Source organism: Aquila chrysaetos, chromosome 23 (assembly GCF_900496995.4).
Source record: "Aquila chrysaetos chrysaetos chromosome 23, bAquChr1.4, whole genome shotgun sequence".
NCBI classification, from domain to species: domain Eukaryota; kingdom Metazoa; phylum Chordata; class Aves; order Accipitriformes; family Accipitridae; genus Aquila; species Aquila chrysaetos.
In genome coordinates, this window is record NC_044026.1 from 18,187,669 (window position 1) to 18,209,518 (window position 21,850).

Genomic DNA, 21,850 nt, shown 5'->3' on the forward strand with positions numbered 1-21,850 from the left:
AGATGAGTCACTTGGCCTTGCTTCAGCTTGCCGGTGGGTAATGTTTTCATGAGACTTAACCAACAGACTTTACAACGCAGCCTTACGCTAAGGTAACGGTCTTCCTCCAGTACCGTGGGAGCTTGCTTGGTGCCCAGACCCTGGGAAGCTGAGGAAAAAGCTGCTTTTTTCCAGTCCTTGACACTCCTTCTCCTGGGCAGGAGTAAGTCCAGTCTGAATCCCAGATACTTTTCTCCTCTGGTGATCTTGAGTTTTTAGCTCCTCTCCTGTTGGTCCCCAGGACAACACTTACTGTACCAAACCCCACAGCAGTTAAAGCGGGACCAGCTCATTGCTTTCCAGGACTTTGGTTTTATGGGGGAACTGAGGGATTGCATCTCAGTTGTCCTGTCCTCTCTTTTGTACTCTCCCATGGGAAATGTTAGGAGGCGGAGAGCAGCTGCGTCACTTTTTATGGATACTGATAAATCAAGAAAAATCAGTGTTGTGCACATGTAGCGAATGTGAAAATGCAGTAAGATCTGTTCTGACCTCTGAAGGAACCTTCTTTGCTACAGAATAAGTACTTGGTCTTCAACATACTTCTTTGAAAGCTCTTTTCGGAGATCAAATAATTATTTTTCCATTCAGTGAAGTGGAACAAAATGCCACCTTTCAGACTGAAGGCAAGAGAGGAGTCTGAAATGATTAAAACAAAGTTATAAAAATTAACTACCTTGCAACAGACCGTTTATTTTAATAAATCTTCTACTGAGTTGCATTAAAAGATGTTGGTTTTAATTTCTCATGCAAAATTGCTTATAATTCAATGATTTATTCCACAGATACCCCCAAAACTTTTTTCAAAATTAACGTTGTATAAGTCTTTTTTACCCCAAACACTATTATTTCTTCATTTTTCACATTCGATAAGTTTTTTTTAAAGTAACCACTAATTTTGCATGTGTGCTATAAAGCCTCAAAGAGGGCGATTCAGAGCTTGTGAAAGCGTGAAGTGTTTATTGTCTATCCCAAGAAAAGAAGCACTCATCGCTAGACATCTGAAAAATCTTGACTTGCGGTCAAGCATATCTTAATCAAGGTAAACATGAATAATAGTAATAATAGTTACTATTTTTTCTTATTCTGGGCCCAAGTATATAGCTAATGGCTAACACACACCATTACTTTTTGTTGCCAGCATCATGTCTTTTCTTAGAGGATATAGTGTTTGGGCAATGAAGTCATATATCCCATATCTGATTTATGTTCGTATACATACATATGTATACCTACAAAAAACATGGCCTTTTTTTGAGGTCGTTAACTATAAAACTAACTTATTACAAATCCTTAGTTGGCCTATAACGAGCAGCAGCACTTTGTTCATACACTGCCTTGTATTTAAACTGTATTATGTGGTTTGTTCCATTCAGTTCTGTTTATTTTATAAAAGTACTTTGGGCTGTGTTATTTGGCATATATGGAGTAACGCAAGCTGTTTTAAAAATGCGTATCTCAGGTTAGAGGTGAAAATGTTACTAGATATTATAATGCTTTGCATCTGTAGATGCAAGTGATGGGGGAGAGTCCTCAGCAGTCGAAGTGGTGGACGAGGCAGGCATGCCAAGGGCCGGGGGTGATGGGAACAGAAGGGCCACGGCCATCAGCAACACAAGGCTGAAGTAGAATCACCTGAAGCGCATGGGCATGTAAAAGAGAAAGTGCCTGCAGGACAGCCCTTACGTGGAAAATTCTCATGCCCTTTCTGGGGAAAGAGCACACTTGGGTGCCTCTCTGAAATGCCCCCCCCCCCCACTAATTCCCACAGCTGGGGAAACAAACTGGAGGAACGCGTCTGTGTATCTGTGTGCAGGGCTGTAACCTCATCGGGGTCATGGAGATGCACTGGGATAGCTCACACAACTGGAGTGCTGCAATGGGAGGACACAGGCTCTTTGGGAAGGACAGGCTGGGAAGGCAAGGAAGAAGAGTTGCCCTTTATGTGAAACGGCAGCTGGGAAGCAAGGAGCTCTGCTGTGGGGATGGCGAGGGGAGCCAGCTCAGAGCTTGTAGGTCAGGACTGGCAGGTAAACCAGTCTATATATATGTGTGTGTGTGTTTCTTTATAGGGGGGATCTTCTCAATGTGCATAAATACCTGATGGGAGGAAATGAAAAAGAGGAACCCAGGCAGGGCAAGGGACAGGGGGCACAAATAAGAGCGCATGGAATTCCATGCGAATACAAGAACACACTTTTTTTCTGTGAGGATGGTCAAACACTGGAACAAGTTGCCTAGCCTAGAGAGGTTGTAGAGCCTTCACCCCTAGAGGTATTCAAAATCCAGCTAGACACAGTCCTGGAGAACTTGCTCTAAGGGACCCTGCTTGAGAAGGGGGCTGGACCAGATGATCTCAAGAGGTCCTTTCCAGCTTTAATTGCTTTGTGATTCCCTAACTTCCCTGATACACCTTCCCATCTTCCAGCAATCTGTTAGCGTGAGGCTTCCTGTGCAGAAGTTGTGCTTAAAGAATGTGTTTGCATTTTGACCAGAAATCGGTTGGATCTTTCTACACATGGTACTTCTACTAATACTGCATGTAGAACGAGACACAGGATGATGGTAGACTTAACACCCCAAAACTTCTGTTATCAAAGCTTTTATTGCTGTTATCAATTAATTAGCACTAAAGCTGCTACAGACTTTCTCAACAAGAGCCTGTTGTTTTAGACACCATTGACTTGGAAGCCCCTGTAAATTAAGCAGTACCACCTGATGTTTCCAGGGACGAGAACTTGACGGGGCCATACAGCTGAATTACTAGAATGGTCCTCGGCCTGCTTGTGCATGTGCCACTTAACGCTTCCCAAATGAATCCTGGCCATTGGTTGGGATTTGGCATGGGCTGTGGTCTCTCCCCCCAAGGCTTTTTGGACATGGTACCTTTTGTTGTGGAGGTTAAGAGAGTAACTACAGTGCGAACTACAGTGCAGTAATGATGTTGGCACAGGCTGTTCTGTGCCACTTGCTCTCAGTGCCAGGGAACAGCCTCTGGCATAATTAATTTATTAGTATTGCTATAGTGACAGAAATGTTCTCAGGCCAGTAGTGCTTGCATATTATTTGGAAATACACAACAGAGAGGTGGGCGATACTGGGAGTCTTTTAGTCCATTTCCAGAGCAAGACTGATTAGCTATTGAGAAATACCTGGGGAATGAAAAATGAGGAAGTACTTAGAGAACGCTTCTATCTTAGTAAAACTCCATTTTTAGTTTTCACTATATACGAATATCCATTTTTGTCGATAATCCAGCTGGCTGAAGTTATTTTTTGCCAAAGGAGAGTTTCTGTTTCCTAGAGAACCCATGTTAAAGAAATAATTTTCTTTCAAGGCTTTATAACGGATACTTTAAACACATGCTGTGTAAACTTGAAAAGGTGCGCTACGTTGTTATTGAATCTTACAAAATGTAGGATGTGTAATGTTATTACCTAGCTGCTTGAGGCTTTGCATTGGTTAAAAATTGCATGGCAGCCCACAGCCACTGTGGCCATCTGCAAAGGCAATGCCTGTCAATGGCAAGCTTTGGTGGGTAAGAGCAACAGTGCTGACAGGGGCAAGTATATTTAAAGGAGAGATTTATCATCTGAATGGCAGAGAGAGACAGTGAATTGGGTTTGTTCTCAAGCTTGATTTATGTGCCGCTGTATCTTGCTTGGCACCTTATTGTTATAATGAATTATTCCTTTAAAGTTGCTTAGAAGACCTTAGAAATTCCTTTAACATATGCAGGCATGTGTCGTTTCTCACGATTAGTTAGTTATACCATACTTTGGATAAACATGAGCAAATCAGCAGGACTTTTCCATGGAAGTTAACCTTTGTCATTGAAGCAGAAAATGCCTTCTTGTTACCTATTAGTTGTATTCAAGAAGAGATCCAAAATAGGGCTGTCTGCTTTTGATTGTCGTGAGCAAGGTTGTGGCATTTTACACTTTTGATGTGTGAAAGTAAGCAAATCATCTGTAGCACCACATGTTGCAGAGCTAAGAGGTGTAGAAACTTCATCCATCCAGAAGCTTCAGAGGGGTGTATAGAAGGCTTCATCTACTTTCCATAGATGATTTATCATGATCTGTAGCTGACTGACTGAACAGAGCAGCCAAGCAATACTTTCCAGCTGATATGTTCTGATACTTATGGCTGAATTTAATCTGATCTAAGATAAGGCAGGATAAGCCTGTATCCAGTATATTAACCAGTATCCAGTACATTAAAAACAATGAGTCAGAAAAGCCCTCCCTGAGAAACAGTGACTAAATTTGTGCTGGTAGTGTTTTTCTAACTGTGATTCATCTAGAAATAGAAGTGAGGCGATGCTTGTTAACAGAGATAGTATCTTTTACTGGGATGACAGAGGTAGTTTGGAAAAAACCCAAAACAAAAACATGCTTTTGGGCAACAAGATCTTCTGGTTAAAAGCTTGCCTGTTTTTCCAGCTACATAAACTGCTCTAATAACTTGTTACTAGGCAAACTGGCACTCAAAGGATTTTTTTTGTGCCTATAAGCTTATGTTTTCTCATTTACTGCCATTCTTACAAAAGATACCGTTCCTGCCTAAATAAATAGGTACAATACAGCCTTGCTGTGAAGCAGCATGCCTTCCAGTATACCTGCAGCTTGGTTAGAGGGTGATGAGCTTGTTACAGGCAACGTCATTCTTTATAGAGCAGCCGTAAAGAGGTTTGTTTGTAAGGATCTGAGCACTCCCCAGAAGCATATTGGGCAATCGCTGTTGGACTTTGGGTCTGGTTTCCTACATACTTGCTCAGGGGACAGGCACACGCTGGGGAGTGTGCTTCTGGGGTTGTCACTGATGCAGCTGAGCTTTGCTCCTGGAGCTTGCTAGACTAGGAACTTGTTTTGCTGGACTATATTCAGATAGACACAAAAATCATTTTAGAGGTTTCCATGAGTAGAAGACACAGGCGAGTCAGAAGCTGCTCGACTTGTAGCTTCTCCTCAGTGGATGTGCTTCCCCACGACTTGAGGACCTAGTTCTCAGTCAGAAAGATCTCAGCCCTAATTTGAAAAGACTCCAAGAGCTTGCTGCTGGAGCCAAGGACGTCAGATACCTGCCATAGCAGACTTACTGCTCAGGCTTGGAGGACACCGTGTACTGTGGGTTCAAACTTGACTCTACATGCGGTGCATGCTGTACCTGGGCCTTCAGACTGATGCAGGCAGCCCCCAGGGGAGCCGTCTACCTCGTCATCTCCTGGATGACTGGCATGGTGCTCTGAACTCATCAGCATGAGTTCACTCCCTCCTGCAGGACCACTGCAAAACAGTCTGTCTGATCGTGGCGTAATTGAGAAATGCGGAAGTCTGTGTGAAGCAGGTGACGATGAGAGCAGCGTGTTGGATCTTCATTTGCTGTTTATGGCCTTTGTGGATACCATGAAATAAGTCTTCTCTATATTCTTCTAAGACTGTAAATAATTTGGGATGGAGGTCATTTTCTTTCCTGAGATCAGGTCATTTGTCCATGATTTCACTTTTTTTTGGCACAGAAACGCGTACTGCAATGCTTAGCGCTTACTTGCATTGAAGTTGAGCTTTCAGGGTCTGCTCCAAAAGTAGGAAGGACAAAGTACTGCATCAGATCTTGTTGCTTTCTGATCCAAGCACAGTGTACTTACACAAGACTATTAGTATGCAAAAAAACCAAATATGACTTTTCTTTTTAATGTAGAGTTATATTGAAGGGAGGGCAGCAGTTTACCATATTTAGTAAACACTGCCCGTGTTGCTTTGTGCTCAAGCCACCAGCATCATCCATATGATACAATAATTATACAAGATAAGCTTTATTAACGAATTCAGATTTATGTGCTGGATCTCCTTGCTTTTGTAGACTCATCTGCTTTGAAGTTTTTTCTGATCAATCATTAGCTACTCCCATATCCATACCTATTGAAGAATTCTGGTTTTATCTTTTAAAGAGCATGTTTTTCTGGCTCAAAACCCAGCCATTTTATTTCTTTAGTTTCACAGTTTTTATAGTACAGTCTGTCATCCAATTTAATATTTATCAGTAGTAATAACTGACTGCCAGGGTATTTTCAACATTAATTCCGGGTGTCTGTGCACTGGATAGTCCTGCATTCAGAATTACTAAGCAGACCATGCAGGCAGACACTTTGGCTGTAACTTGTTTGCTCATTTATATACAGAAGAATGGAGATGAATAGCTAATTTTGCTGCAGAGAGTTGTCTGCTCTGAATCCCAAACGTTCCATATTCTGTAACTCCAAGAGCCTGATCAAACCATTGTACCAGCCTTCCACTGGTAGAAGGGATTAATTGTTCCAAACTTCCTTTTTCTTTCTCTTCACCGCCCCCCCCCTCCCCGCAGCTTTCAGTAAAAGAGAATCTGAATCATGATTTAGAAAGCAAATTAAATACTTCCAGCATGACTGATTTAAATGACTCCTAAGGATTGCACTGGAAATGTAGTCTTGCCTGCAGATCCAGAAGGGAAAGCACATGCAAAGGCAAAGGAAGGCAAGCACCAGCAGAGGATTTGGATGTGCAGATTTTCCCAACCGGATTGTGCCACATTGTTTCACTCTAAGGGATTGATTTCACCCTAACACCACATAAAATGCAGGCTTATGCCCAGCTGTTCAATATGGAATCTGCACTGCAGCCTCAATTTTACAAGAGCTACGCAAAAAGGGAATGAAAACCCAATCTTCTGATTGCCCTTAGTTGCAGCTACGAGGAGATCTAACAGGAAGAGACAAGTTTTGTTCTCGCAGAAAGCACTCAGTTCGTGCTCATGTTTTATTTCATCTGGCAACGTGTACGCAGCTTTAGGGTTGGATTAGTGACGGCTTTTCCTCCAAGGATCTAGGCTCTACAGTAGAAGATTTCTCAAGCAGTGTAGCCATTGTAACCGTGAGAAAAGAGGATGCTGGTGGGTGTACACTGGGATCTGTACACACTGGCTGTACCTGGGCTTGTGTGTGCTGGACTAATTAGTACCCTTTAAAGTTAGAAGTTATTTTGGTCTCTTTCCAGTGAGTTTACAGTGCCTCACCTATGTTTTAGTAGGAAATGTCCTTTCAGTGTGACCAGAAGTACAGGGAATGCAGGTTGATTGAGCACACTGAGGGCAGCAGTGTTTGATGGATGGTGAGATAATAACGGTTGCCAAGGTCTCCCGATGTTTTTCTGCTTCCCACAAACACCGCTTTTGTCTTGCCTGGGCTTGGTTTCACTCAGGTGTTACTATAAGTCAGGCTGCCAGTGAACTCGGAAAGGAATTAAATGTTGATTGATGTTTGCACTAAGCTGTAAGAAAGCAAGCATCCTAGTAGGAGAAGAACAAGTTGGGTTTTTGTCAGTCTCTGGGAGGAGGCTGGAAGGAGGTTATGGAAGTTGTGGAGGTTTCTAGAAAGTTTTCCTTGTACTTTTTCCTGCACTGAGAGTCTGTAATGTCACGGGTATAATATGGAGTATTCCCAGTAGTCCAGAAGTTTGACTGTGAATTTCCTCTTGACAGTAGCAACACTTTTCCCATGCTATACACAATTGAAAGGAATTGAGGGGTTTGCTGATGAGTGGCTTCTCTGATTTCATCTCTGCCAACTCTCCTATCCTTCCCATTCCTCCTTCTGTTGCATGCTTTGACTGTGGAAAAAGTCACCCTGGACTTGGTGTACTCATGTTCCTTGGTGTGCTCATGTTCCTTGGTGTATTTTCCTCTCCCATCACTCTTCAAAGATTGTATATATGGCCTGTGGTTTGCTTGGTGCTTGGTTTTGGTGGTGTGGTTTTTTTTTCCCAACACGGTGCTAGTGTATCAATTTCTTATGAGGATGGAATTCTTCTTTCACACCTGGGTACTCTGAATTTTCACCAGGCATCTACCTGTATTTTAAAGAGAAAAACTTACAGTTTATTTAAAAAGTGGTTTCTTTTTCTTATCATTCTCTCTTAAGAGAACAGAAGAGGAGAAATTTTATTGAAGAATTGTAACAGAAAGATTTTTTGCAGGACATTTTCTATTTTTTCTGCAGTTGCAGTTTTTTCTGGTGTTTTTTTGTTTGCTTGGTTGTTTTTTTAATGCTTTATGTATTTGGAGGAGGCCAAAATCAGGAGGCAGAAATACACTTCCTACAACTGGCAATAGAATAACCTACATAGCTCTACAGAATGTCAGTACAGAAGCTTAAATGAGACTTCTTCTGAAACTCTGATTGTTGGGTTTTTTCCTGCTATTTCACCTATAGCAAAACTATAATGGTCAGACATAATGTCCCCTGAATTGCTGGTGCTTTAGTGGATCTTATTTTTTCCACACCAGAGAATAAATTGTAAACTATGTTCTACAAGGATATGAATCTGATTGAAAACATTAAAACTTTTCCAAAATCAGTTCCTTATGTTTATGGACATTTTGATAAAACAGTGAGTAGGATACTTATCCATCACTGGAGAAGACTTGTTATTTTCTCTTGCCAGATGTTTTAATTAATTTTAGAAAATAGTAGTGAGCTTTGCTTTTTTTTAGTTCCAGTTGTTTTAAAACAATTGTGAGAATGTATGACTCCTGTTTCAAAACACAACTTAGAGAGTAATTTTATTTCCAGATGTGCTAGATGTTTTCTCTTCTGCCCCCAAATGTGAATTATGTAGTTTTTGAAGTTGAACTGCTTGTCAGAACTGAGTAAAACTTTTCTAATTAATCTTTCTGAGTTCTTGATTTCTGGAATAATAACAATTTGATTTGCATATTTTTTAAAATAAAAATGCTATCTGATTAAATGATGAAAATTGGTTCCATTTATAGACTAGACTTTATGTGATCTGAAAATATAAAGGTTGGTTGAGTAGCTATAGGTGCGAAGGATTGTTTTTCTTTTGAGGAATATGTGCTTCCTACACGTGCTGACCTCTTATTCCATTAAAAGTTGGTCTACTAAATGCCCAGAAAGTGATTTCCTACTGTCACGTTGTAGGCTGTGACGTGACCAAGAAGTGTGTAATTTCTGCAGGCGTAAGCGAAGACGTTATGTGTGTGCGTACACGTACGTTGCCGAGTTTGTGGTGTTCGACGTACCAAAGCTGACGGAGGCGATGACCACGGTGAAGTCGGTGCGGTTTGGTGGGAAGGGGTTGGCCAGCGGGTGCTGCTGGGGAGGTGGGGGAACCGGGGGGCAAGAGGCTCGGTGAGCCCGCACGCATCCCCGGCGTCAAGGGCGCGGGGTGATGTGAAGGCATTGCAACCTCGGGCTGGTGGCCGAGCTCTGGAAACAGGAGACGTCCTTCTGGGCTGGAGTCAGCGTCGTCCTGGAGCCGCTGGTCATGCGGCCGCTTCGATGCAAGGCTCCGTCCGAGACTGCAGGCTTAGAGCAGCTCTGCTGGCAGAGCCTGATCTAAACAGCTGCTTGGAAATACCGAGGGCCTGACTCCCGTTTCGGCCAAAGCGTGTTAGGCTGCTCTGACATCCGTTTGTAGGCCACGTAAATGAAAATACAGGCTTCTGGTTCCCCTGGAGCAGCAGGCTCAGACCTAAGTCAGCAGGTTTGGCTCAGCTTTTCGTTCCTTGGTGGAAATGCTCTTTACATTTACTTCTATAGCAGACATTTAAAACCAAAGGTCAGTATGCTTTGTGTGGACACTAAAATGAGGCCACGATATATTTTGTAAAGAGTCGAGGGTTTAACTGATATAATTGTGCAGAGGTTTCCCTCTTTTTTTTTTCATGTGCTATGCTATGCAGTTTAAGTTCTGCCCTATGTTTTAAAGGCCGCTATGGTTCAGTGATGTTATGCGAAAATTAAAGTGCTTTGGGCCAGGAAGTGTGATCTAACTATAAAACATTATTATAGAATACCCTGCTTAATTGAGACATAGTAAATTGGGGACTTCTTCACTGGAACATTTCCTACAAAATTGATTTAGCCTGATGGTAGAGACTGCAGCTTAATGGCGAGATAGTATTGGCCTAAATTTAGCTACTGCTATGTAGTCAGATCACGTCACAAATAATGTTTAAACAAGTATGTATTTCAGCACTCTTATCTTCTGTTCTCTTTTGGTTTTGTGGGGTTTTCTTTCAAAAAAAAAAAGCTTTGCTGAATATAGTATGGGTACTGAATAGCACTCCATCCTTTTAACCCTGAACCCCAGAGCAGCCTGAGCCTGAAGGTGACCAACACTTACAAGCTAAACCAACTCACATTCACTGCCGATGGCTCAAATCCATCCTTGTTCTTAAGCTTAATAAGATAAGTAAGAAATGAACATATTTCAGAACATTAGGGCTTATTTTCTGCATATTTGGCCTGTTCTGTGAATCTGACCAGTTTATGTACAGAAAGAGAGATTACAGTTTGTATAAAGTATTACAGTAGGCTGAAAAGATGAGTAGTATCAGTGACCAAGTTTTGTTTTAATTGTACTTGGTTGTCTGAAAGTGTGAGTCTCTGAAGTCTTTGTTTCAGCACTGTATTTAATGTTAAAAATGTACCAGTGTTGTTTTTAATCAAAAAGAATCAATATTCTAAAATAGTTCTTGTAGGTTTTCAGTGCTGAAACTTTGAAGGCCTTTAATTATGTTTTTCGTTAGATTGGGCTTTGCAGAGTTTATCGGCTTTTAGATATCAGAAGAACGTGATATGTTTGTGGCTTAACCAAAAAGCAAACCATCTGTAGAATTGCTCTGAACTCCAAAGTAAGTATTGTCATAGTTTGGAATTAACCGAAAACTGTAAGTCTGATGGAAGGTGATGATAAGTATAGAAGTTAATGATAAATTCTCCCTGATACACAGGAGGGGCAGCTCTTCTAGACCATTGGAGCTGTTGCAGGTGTCAGTGACGCTGGCTGCGGCTGCGCTCTGTATGGATGCTCCTGTCAGATCTGATGGGGCTGACTATGACAATAACTCTCTCTTTTTTGGTGCCCTCAGTGGAGATTAAAGGGAAAAGTGAGTTCTCAAGACCTTGCAGAATTGCACATTATTTTTATAAATGTCTCGAAGACGGTGATTGGAGTTCAAAGGTGAAGCTTGTGGAACTTCATCATCTATCAATAGAATTAATTTTTAGAAAGTTCTGACCTTAAGCATATTTATGCCACTTAACTGTCTCACATTCTTTGTTAAGAGTTTATTACATGTATAAAGACTGCATTTTTCATAAGATTGTGCCAATTATAATGCGATTATAATTAAACTTTAGTTTTATGTGCTCTTCTTAAAATGCAAAAATGCGGCATTAAAATCTTCATATTTCTGCCTCATCAAAATTAAATGCCTATTTAGAAACCTTGTAAAGCTCTACTCTGAATTATTTACAATAAGAAAAAGAGAAAATCATGAAGCAATATGTGCCATGTAAATTGCAGAAGAAATTTCATTCCTTAATTCAGTCATTTGTTACATTTTTCTCAAAATGGTAAATTTGTCTTAAAAAAATATTTGTGATAGGTGAAGAATAGTAGAAGAGCAACATGCAGTATTAAAAGAGAAAATGTCTCCAAATACCTTTCTTCTCTGGTTTTATCATTTCGCTCTGCTGATGAGACACTGGTCTGTGACTGTCGCTGCGTAGACAGAGTTACACAGCTCACTGTGCCTATTTGTTTCTCATTTTATTTCAGAAGTGGTAAAGATTTGTTTTTCTCTGTTGGAAAAGAGCACAATCCCAGTGTCTTAAACTTCACAGGAACTTCACCTAAAATTATGATTCCTGTTAGAAACTGCTAAAGTGAACAAAAGTTTGGCTATGTTGGCAGATTACATAATAAATATTTATATTAAAATTTATCAACAATCTCGTGTATATATTTGGTATATTAGTAGTATTACTAAAGTTGGGTTAGACATCGGCTGATTATTAACTGGCTCAATAAATTCCTGTGTTTTGCATGTAGGATTTTGTGATCAGTGTTTGTTATTTTGTTGTACTGACTCAGCCACTGCCTGGGACAAAGCATCCCGGCTTCACCTGGGTATATACCCTTCTCCTTTTTGAGTCCCTAACATAGCGTTTTCTTTCGCTTGCTTACCCATTGAAATCAGAGTGTTTCACTAAAACCCATGAGCTTCATTCCACAGTGTCTAAACTCCCGTTCCGGCACATTCGGTTTGCCTGCCTTGTTAAGAGCTTCCACTATCTTTTTCCAGTGAATTGGGACTTCTTGAGATGAACAGGGAGATTTGATGTGCTGATCAGCCTGGCTGCAACTTCCATTATCATTTCCTTTTTATTTTTTTATTTTTTCCCAAGGTTATTGTAGATGACACTTGTCTATGACCTTTTTCTTTACCTGTAAGTAGGGGGTTTCTATCTCAATAGGCTTCCCTAGAGCAGCTGTCAACCCAGTTTAACCCCAAGGAGTCTGTTTCAAAATGTCGAATATTGCCTTTTAGCTCCTTTACCTCTTGAGGAAACTTGCTGGCAGTTATGAATGCAAGGAGGTAATGTTTCTTGTACATCATTACCATGCATACCATCTTTAATAATATTTATATAAATACTGTCAAACATAATGGATTAGTAGTTGGGCATTTTTTTTCATATGTAGGTAAATAGAAATTACCACAGGCTTTAGCAAAAGCTTCTTGGATATAATGAAGCTGAAATATGATCAGCAGCACCCCTATTTTTAAGGTATATAAAATACCCCGTGCTTACTAGAAGTGCTGTTGCTTAGAAAGGTTAGCAACTTACTTTGAAATGAAAAAGTAGGCCCAGAAAAATCATTCAGCCATGTTGTGCTGAAGTATAGCGAATAATCTATCAGGGAAAAAAAAAGATCAAACGCACCTGATTTTTCTCTTTTCTATATCCCAAGTTTAATTTTCGCATGACAGCTCTATCTGGCAGCCTCACCTCCCATCAGTGCAATCTGTCATTCTAGATTATTTCAATTAAGTTCTCTTTCTCGTTTTGCATTTGCTGAGGAGTCGTAATGGCACACTCCCAAATCAGCAGTCAAGAAGAGTAATCCTCTCTATTTGTATGTTGTTAAAAGAAAGGGGAGAGAAAGAGATGGTTTCTCTTTTTCCTCTCTGTCCTGGAGGCCTTCTCCGGAGTTGTTACCGAATTAGAAGATTTGCTTTGAAGACTGACTGTGAAGACTTAGTTACAGAACATGACGGCTTGATTTGGGGACTTTTATGAGTTATTATGAAAATCTTTTAAGTTCATTCTATACACCTTGGTTGCTTGTAGATCCCTTTCACTTTACATAAGCTCGCTTCCGTCTGGTAGCCGGAGAATGAAAAGCTTTTTCTTGCACTCGTTGCCTCAGTGCAGAAGTTGGACTTCTTTATAAAAGCACAGCAACTCTCTAAGCTTCCCTGAGCTTGAGTCTCCAGGGAAGAGAATTCTTGCCTGGTATGGGAAACTGGAGACAGCTTATCATACTGATGTACAGATTGCTTCTCTGTGTGGCCTTGAACTCAGTGAAACTCGCGTTTCTAACTGGGTTGCCTTGTTGCCCTTTGCTGAAGTCAACGCTCCAACCTGCTTCCGAGTGCAGAGAACTGTACCAGAACGGTATAGTAGTTTATATCCCTGAACCTTTAAATACGTGATTGTGGATAAGCTAAGCAGCTGCAGTGTTGAGTACCCGCTTTGTATCTGCTAAGCTGTATGTTGCTACTTTCACCTGATAGCTGCTTCCACCTGATGTTTAGTTTCCACCTGGGAACGGCTGCGTTTCGCTGAAGAGGCAATAGATGAAACGCTGGGTTGAAGTGGTACCGTTGGAAGGGCTGGCTTTGGTTCAGGAACCCTCCAGTGTAAACTGTGAAAAGGAAGGAAATGAGTAGATAATTCAGAGCCCTTTCTGTCACCTGCTCATCTATTCGGTTGCCGAAGAAATGAGGAAGATCAAGTTCAAAGGAGAAACAAATGGGTTTTACTTCTGTTGTAAGTGCTTATCTCCATATGCTCATAACTGTACTGAGTTACCAGGAGTTAGGCAGGTACAGAGAAGCTGAAGCAGGGGCTTTGCTATTTCAGCTCTTTGTTCATGCCGAGCCGAGCTGTACCAGGGGTTACAATGGGCGCATTACATCTGGATTCGGTCTTCTTACCGTATTATCAGGGTACCCACACTTGGCCTTTACAGAGAGCGATATGTGCATGTCGGAGCAAGCCTCCAGCATTGCACCAGACCAGATTTTTTTTAGTCAGGAGCTTTCCTAATCTAATCAGCACCTTAAAAGCTATTTCCATGGTGTTTCTCCTCCCCCTTTCTTTTTTTAACGTTTCAGTTGGACAAATCATTCATGTTGAGTTGGAGATGGCAGCTCCTTTTCCCCGCTGGAAGAGAAATGCTGGCGGCCCTCAGCGTAGGTCCGTGCTGTTTGCTGCGGAGCTCGGCTAGGCAGCAGCCGACAGATCGCTGCCGATGGGCTTAGAGTGAAACCTCTCAAAAGCAGGATGAATAGGAATAGTTTGTTCTGTTTTCTAGAGGACACTTTCGGCCCAAATGAATTTATTGTGTATTTGCAGTTCAGTAAATCTTTTTTTCCCTTGCTATGTCTTTAGCTGCAACAGGGTTTATTGATGCACGTATAGAAGATAATGAAAAGCTGCGTTTCAGGTCATCTTTAAAGGCCTCAATGTAGTTCGCTGTCCTAAATGGAGTCGCTCAGATCACATAAAGAAGAATGCCTTTTGTGAGGAAAAAAACCAAGGTGTACTTCAGATCCTACCCCAGTAAGTGTGCAAAATTGCTGCCTTGGAGGAGAGCCAGTAATTCTGATTTCTAACAAAAACTTCTCACACGATTTCCTTCCTGAAGGACCTGGGCCAGGCAGGTGGTCAAACATCCAGCCTCCTGGAGCTGCACCACCAGCCCGTGCTGCATACGCGCTGGAAGGCTCCTTCCAGGAGGGAAATGCCAGTGACCTGGTGGGGTCCTAAATCTCTGTTCCAGGAAAAGGCAAGACCCAGTTGGCGGAGCGTTTGGCGTAACCAGCTGATGTTAGTCCCAGCCTTTTCTGCGGCCTTGCTCCCTCCGATGGTGAGGTTTCCCTGTGCCCATGGAGCCCCAGCACCGGGCTCACCCTGGAATTGCTTGGGGGAGGCGGTTGGCTCTTCAGCCGCAGTCTAGTACATACAAATAATTTGGGAGCTTCCTTTGGCTATGAAAACCTGCTCAAGCCAACAGAGTGGGCCACTGAATCTCCTTCCACTTACAGGCTTCCAAACTGGGAGCATCTCTGCTGAAGCCAGCATCACCCTGGTGGGAAAAGGTTGCCAGGAAAAAATACTGGATGCAGAAACGCCATTCAGTACAGTGTGTAGCGGCATAATTACACATTAAATGGGGGCTGTCAGCGTGCATTATGTGCCATATGTGTACGGGCGCAGTTTAGACATACTCATTGTCGGTGCACCAATATTGGCTGTGCATTTCAGGCAGTAAGGAAAGCAGAGGCTGGCATCATGCTCTGCTTACAGGGGAGGCAATTCCAGCATTCAAGTGGCCAGTGTTGCTGGGAGTTCCTATTTTTTTCCTCTGGGAGAGTTTTTCCGTTGAGATTTTTTTCTAACATAGTCAAGTGTTGAACACCCACACACACACACTTCTTGTCCTTTTTTTTGTTCTGTAACTCATCTTATGATATTCATAACTCCTCTCTGCAGGGACCCTTTATATCTTTCCTTCCCATCCTCTGTGGTCCTTTCTTTGCCATGGCCAATTTCCACCGAGATGTTTCTATGCAATTTCTGCTATTTAGCTGGTGCCTGAAAAGCTCCATCTCAATACAGCAGGCAGGAAACTCAATGTTCATCATGAACAGAGCTCCAGAAATGCTTGCAGCCATCCTGAGAGAAGGAAAATAAAAGGGAACCTCTCTGGCAATCTGTATATACAAAACTCAAACCAAACAACTGCTAGTCTGCAGCTGGGGCTTGAGGCTTATTTCCATGTTTTTGTGGGATTCAAATATAGAAGTTTGTTTTCTTCCCAATATATAGCATTCATATACAGTATATGCAGATTGTAGAAGCATTTACATATTACACATCTAATATTCTCAATATGAGAGTGCTAATTGTCATTGTAAAATATACTTTCAGTGTGTTTCTCCCAGTGCCTGCCTGAAGCTGAGCATAAATCTTTTTATCCCTCTAAATTTGTATTCATGTCAGTTTTATTCACTGCGATTTTGCTTCACTTTGTCTTGCTTTAGATTGCACATCATGCCCGGCAGTGGAGGAAGAGTGGATTTTGAAATTTTTTACGTGTCAGATTTCCCTGTATCCAATTTTATCAAAAAGCTGTCACCAACTTCTTCTGAAACCAGCAAACCTTTTTCTGTCTAATTACATTTTTACCATATGTTCATCCAGATGGCATATGCCAAACGTTTTCTAGGGTGCTATAAAATGACCTGACTTTAGAGGATTTAACTGCTGAAGAAGCTTATGAAAAAAATAGAATTGACACTGGGGCAGAAAAATAGTCCTAGAAAGAAAGAAAGGGAAAAAAAAAAAATCTGATAAATCTTGCCAGTTATATTTTGTGCCTGTGATATTGAATTCTCAACATACACACCTGCACGAAAACAGTGAAAATGTAGGGAATATTTTCTTGAAGTGTTAAATGTTGACTCCTTTTTGAACAGCCGAAAATAAAACTTTTGTCTGTTGAATATGTCTAAAAAGAACTCTGGAGCTGTGAGCAACTGGTTTGCTGCAAAATGGAGCAAAAGAGTTTGTCAAGCCACCAGATTCTCTGTAGGAGCAGCAATTTTACTTAGCAATGTAATTACTATTTGGGCACCTTTTTTCTGAAATGTCATTTCCAAGTAGAAGACAGACAGAGTTGATGCATGATTTTGACACTTGTGTCCTAGTTCTTAATAATTCATGTGGGATTTCTTGGAAAAAAGAAATTAACTTGAGGTATCCTGAGAGGTGCCAGGAACTTGAGGAGGGAAGGAAGGAGATTATTTTTCATATTTCGCTGCTAGTGAAGATAAATAAATGAAGGTGAATTTTTCATCTTCTGGAGAGTTTGTGTATTTGTTCTCACCTATGACTGTTCCTTTTAACTGTCATCATTGTTTTGATAGACTTTCCAGATTATCAAAGGGAAAACTATAAAACACCCTCATGTTGTTATCAGTTTCCATAATACTCTCTTGAGTCTCAAGCCATTTTACTTACAGCTAATTCCTGAAGACGGGTGATTGAGTGAGAATCAAATCTACTTTCTTTTGTTGCTGTACTAGCTTCTATGACTTCCAGTTGCAAAGGAAATTTTGAGTGCACAACCCGAGGCTTGTAATAGAGTATGAACCAAGATGTAGTTTCGGGGCACGATGGGCAGGGTCTCGTGGTCTCAGGAATTCAGATGGACAATTGTAAATGCAGGTTTGTTCGGTGTCCTTAACTTGCATAGGTCTTTTTGAAAATCACAACTGCAATCAACAAAGCAGATCCTCCACCTCCTCTGAGTTAATGAGACAGGATTTTAACAATGCTCAACAAATTGAAGTGGTTTTGTTATTTCTGAATTAAACCTTTGTTAAAAAGTCCTTATCTCCATCCCCCTCACCCACTTCCACTCATCAGCCCATGAGTGGTTTGACATTTCCACAGACTCTTCTCCTTCATTGACCAGGATTACACCTGCTGAGTCTCAAGTCAAAACAGAGCCTATTTTGTAGTTAAATCAATCTGTATAGCAGAGACATTGTAACTATTTAAAAGCTAAGGATTAAAACCCTCAAAATTGAGAATTGGTATTAACCTTTCAAGTGATTGAAACAAGCTGTAATATGGAAATACAAAATGAAACCCCAAAATGCAGCCTGTCTCCATGCTGTCACGGTATGATGCAACAAACATTTGATTATGGTTAAGAGGTTTTAGTGTTTGTGGGCATGCAGCTGTATTAAACTCACCTTGAGGTATCACCTTTTCTGCTCTTTTTTTGGATGTCATTGCAGAATGGAGCTAAAGTTGTTTGGGTGCCTTTGTTATATATTTCCAAAATAATGTTTATCATAATCAGGGTTTCTGGATTCATGCTGTAGTTTTCAGTTTCTTAGAAGAGCTAGAGCCCTAAGCATTTTTCGTGGAAATGCGAACTCCTGCATAACAAATTTCAGCCTGCTGAGGACAGGCTTTCTCAGCTGCCATAGACAAACCTCTCAAAATTGGCCCACTAATCCCTGACTGTCAGGGAATGACACATCAAAATCGAAGGGCTGAAAAAGCATTGTGATCGGATACTTTGCTTTTAATTACTAATATGCATTATTAAATCAAGCTCTCGTTTTAATTACAGTCGTTGTTTAGATATTCCTTGGGTTACTCAGCATGTAATTTGAATGAGGAAAGTGCTAAGAAGGTTTCCATAGAAAGCGTTACCAAGTTAATCATTATGAAGCTAATGATGGGAAGATTCAAAGTACCAGTCTTAAACCATACCTCTGACTTCCCTGAGCGTAAATTCAGGTATCTGCTTGTTAAGTTAGGCTCCCCATAATGTCCTGGGCGGTTGAATTTAGTTTGCAGGTGCTGGCTGCCCTGTTGCAGCTGCTCAGTGTTCCCGAAGGTGTTTTTCTTTCCTAATTTTCTTCCTCCTTCACTCACTGTAGGCCCCTTTGTGGATGAGCGTGCACGTGAATTTTATGCCACCCTGCAATGCCTCCATTCTGCTCTGTGTGTCGGTGCACGCACACTCAGATGCATTCTCTCTCGTTTCCCCTGTTACCCTCTCTTTTGAGCAGAGTAGTCGCCACAGAAAGCTTTTGAGAGTAAGTACTTGGAATTACACTTCTGCTATGATTTCCCATAGTTGGCAGTTTATCTCTCAGAAGCGGCTGGTATATAAGATCTCTGTTCAAGAAATTCTCGAAGAATTACTCTCCTTAATAATGGCAGCTGTCTCCCACTGCTCACAATAAGAGTACATCAGAAAAGATAGCCTTTTGTAAAGCAGAGACTCATCTCAGTCACTGAAAATGGTAGGAAATAAGAATCTCTTTTTGAAAAGGCGATCTAAGGGCAGCTTGTGTTTGTGTATGTGGAAAGAACAGTTCATACTTAAAATCCTAGCCTTTTTCCTTTTCTTCCATTTTTCCTTCAGAGAAGTAAATCTTTAGGTATAATCGAGGCACAGTACCATCTAAACGCATCTTTAACTGTGTTTGAAGCAAATGGGAAGTGCGTAATGTTGGAGTTATTCTTATAAGATGTTTCACTGTTTAAGTGATGCTCTGTGTAAGGTTTCCCAAGGTGGCTGGTTTGAGTCCAAGTTTATTAGATGCTGGCTTAGAACTCTTAGCATAGTTATTCTGCAGGAGTCCATATTTTCCATAGCTGAGATGGAGATCAAATACCTCCAATTAATGCAAAATTCAAATTAGTCTTGAACTATGGTACTACAACTGGCATCTGAATAATGAACTAGCCACAAGAGGAAGCAGGTTTGTCAACGTACCATCACACAAAGCTTTGAGTATTCATCTAATCTCTTCTGGGATCATATTCATCTATCTTGCTACTCTCTTGAAATACACTTCCAACATACTGAATGATACAAGGATATCTGATGCAGCAAGCTGTGGAAGCGTGAGATGCAGAGTCTTTTTAGTTGATGTATTTGAAGGTGGATAACCTTAAAAATCAATAAAACCTGCTGCGCCACTAAGAATCGTGATGGACTGTTCCTCGCTGATCCTCTTGCTTAGGCTTTGAATAACTGATGCTGTGCTGCTGCAGATTCTCAGTACAAGCCGATGGAATGGCTGGAGCGAGGCATCCAATAAATAGCAGAGCTACTCCTTTGGGCAAATATCTGTGTCTGCTCTTGGAATTTGTTATCTGAAGTGCAGCTCTTGGTGGGGTTTTTCAGGGGTTGTTTGGGGTTTTTTTCTTTGCGATTTAGTTTTCAAACCAGAATACACAAGTGCTTGAAAAGAGAGGATGTGCAATGGCAGGAAAGTAGTTCTCAAAGGCTCAAGCGGTATTTTCAAGTTGCTTGTAAATACGGCATTTCCTCTCTGTCAAAGCGTCAGCTTGTAGTGCTCCGATTACAAAAGTGGAAACAGCTATTAGGAAGAAATTATTAAATAGAACATTTTAACTTTGTGGGGAGTTTGGTAAGGCTGTCACCTAAAAGAGGTTACAAATGCAGAGTTTCATATTCTCTACCAACGCAAAGCTCACAAGTTGAAATAGATAGTTTTTGAAATACCAGTAACACCTCAGAAAGCGTACCATTTGAAAGACAAAATGTTTGAATATCTAGAAGCCCAAATCATAAATAGGAGTTGATGGGGAGGAGATGGCTGGGAGGTCTTGAAGAGAGATTTCATGAAGAGTCTGCATAAAACTCTGGATTTTCTAACAGTTCTTTTGAATAAACATAATAGAAAATTATCTAAAATGAATTGACAAAAACTGGAGGAACAGGAGGAGGAGGAGAATGAAGTATCAGATGTGATGCTCTACCTAGTAAAAGAAAATATATTTTCTTTGCTGATTTGACCTTATGCAGATACTAGGAGAGCACAGATACATTCTCTCTCTCTCCTATTTTTGTAAGGAAGTAGCTTCTGCTACCCTGATCATATGCATAAAAAGGCAGCATGTTACTCTTAGGCAGACAGAATCTAGTGATAGGGATAGAGAGTTTCTTTGAAGAAAAGCTCTAGAAAAATCCAGTCACAGGAATAAACTCCCACTGAGAGTTCACTGAGATTTTGCTGCTCTTCTGCGTATCAGTAATAGAAGCAGACCATGGAAAGAATGGAAATGGATGTCATGCCCAAGATGCATGCACTGGGGAGACATCAGAGAAGTTTTTGCATGTCATTGATGCTGAAAACAGATCTCTGAGTGATGCCTTTGTCCTTATGGACCACCTGTCTGGAGTTCTTCAGGGAATTGTATTTGAAGGTGGAAAAGCGACAGGAGGTGAGAGCAACGATTCTGGCCGCATGGGATGTCCCCTAACTCTCATGTTATAATATGTTACATGTAAGATTATAAAGGATATGGGAAAGTTATTGATTTTCATATTGTTAATTATTTATGAGGAGACCAACTTTCAAACTGATGATAGTAGCTACTGCTGTAGGGATAGCTGCCTCTCTGATGTCCTTTGCAGCATTCTTAGGTTGGGCACCTGGCCATTACCTTTCTCAATGCAGGAGCCTGTGCCCTCCCTGCAGATGGAATTGGGACTTGGCTCTGTTTGTCTACTGCGTTTATCCACCGAGAGCTGGAGTTAGTTCAGCACCTGCAGATTTACAGTCTCTTGAAGATAAAAAAAGAGTTAACTCTTGGCCGGGCAGCTTTAAACAAATACTATCTGAGCTCTGCCAAGACTGCAATAACCTGATGCCGAGAGCTGTAGTCTGTTGTCATGCTACGCTGACCAGGTATTGCTTGTTGTCTGCAGCGCTGACTAGGTTTCCTGAAGTACGTGAGTTCAGTTAATGGCATTTGGAAGGGTACGACACTGGAGTGGTCTGTTTGTCTGTCTGATCGGCACTGGGAATTGGTAGCTGTGATTCAGCGGGGAGCTCCGGGCACTGGGTGGGAAACACAAAGTACGTTCCAGTTCAGTCTGCATACAGCATCAGTCACATTTCGGTGTTTATTAATGTTAATCTAGAAGTCTCTATGCTTTTAAACCATGACCCCTTTCATGGATATGTGATGTTGGATACCTTTCATCCTTTTTATTTTCTGCTTGAGAAATCAAGATCTTTCTCTCCAGCCATGAGAATTTTTTCTTTTAGGTACAATAAGTAAGCTTCGTCATAACACTGTCGCTGAAAGTAAAGTATTTTAGTAATT

At 41.2% G+C, this 21,850-nt stretch overlaps 1 protein-coding gene across 7 annotated transcripts in view; it reads left to right on the forward strand.

Annotated features, from left to right (window-relative positions):
* FRMPD4 (FERM and PDZ domain containing 4) overlaps positions 1-21,850 on the forward strand; it is a 412,160-nt gene that overhangs the window by 319,309 nt on the left and 71,001 nt on the right. The gene's annotated exons all lie outside the window — the stretch shown is intronic.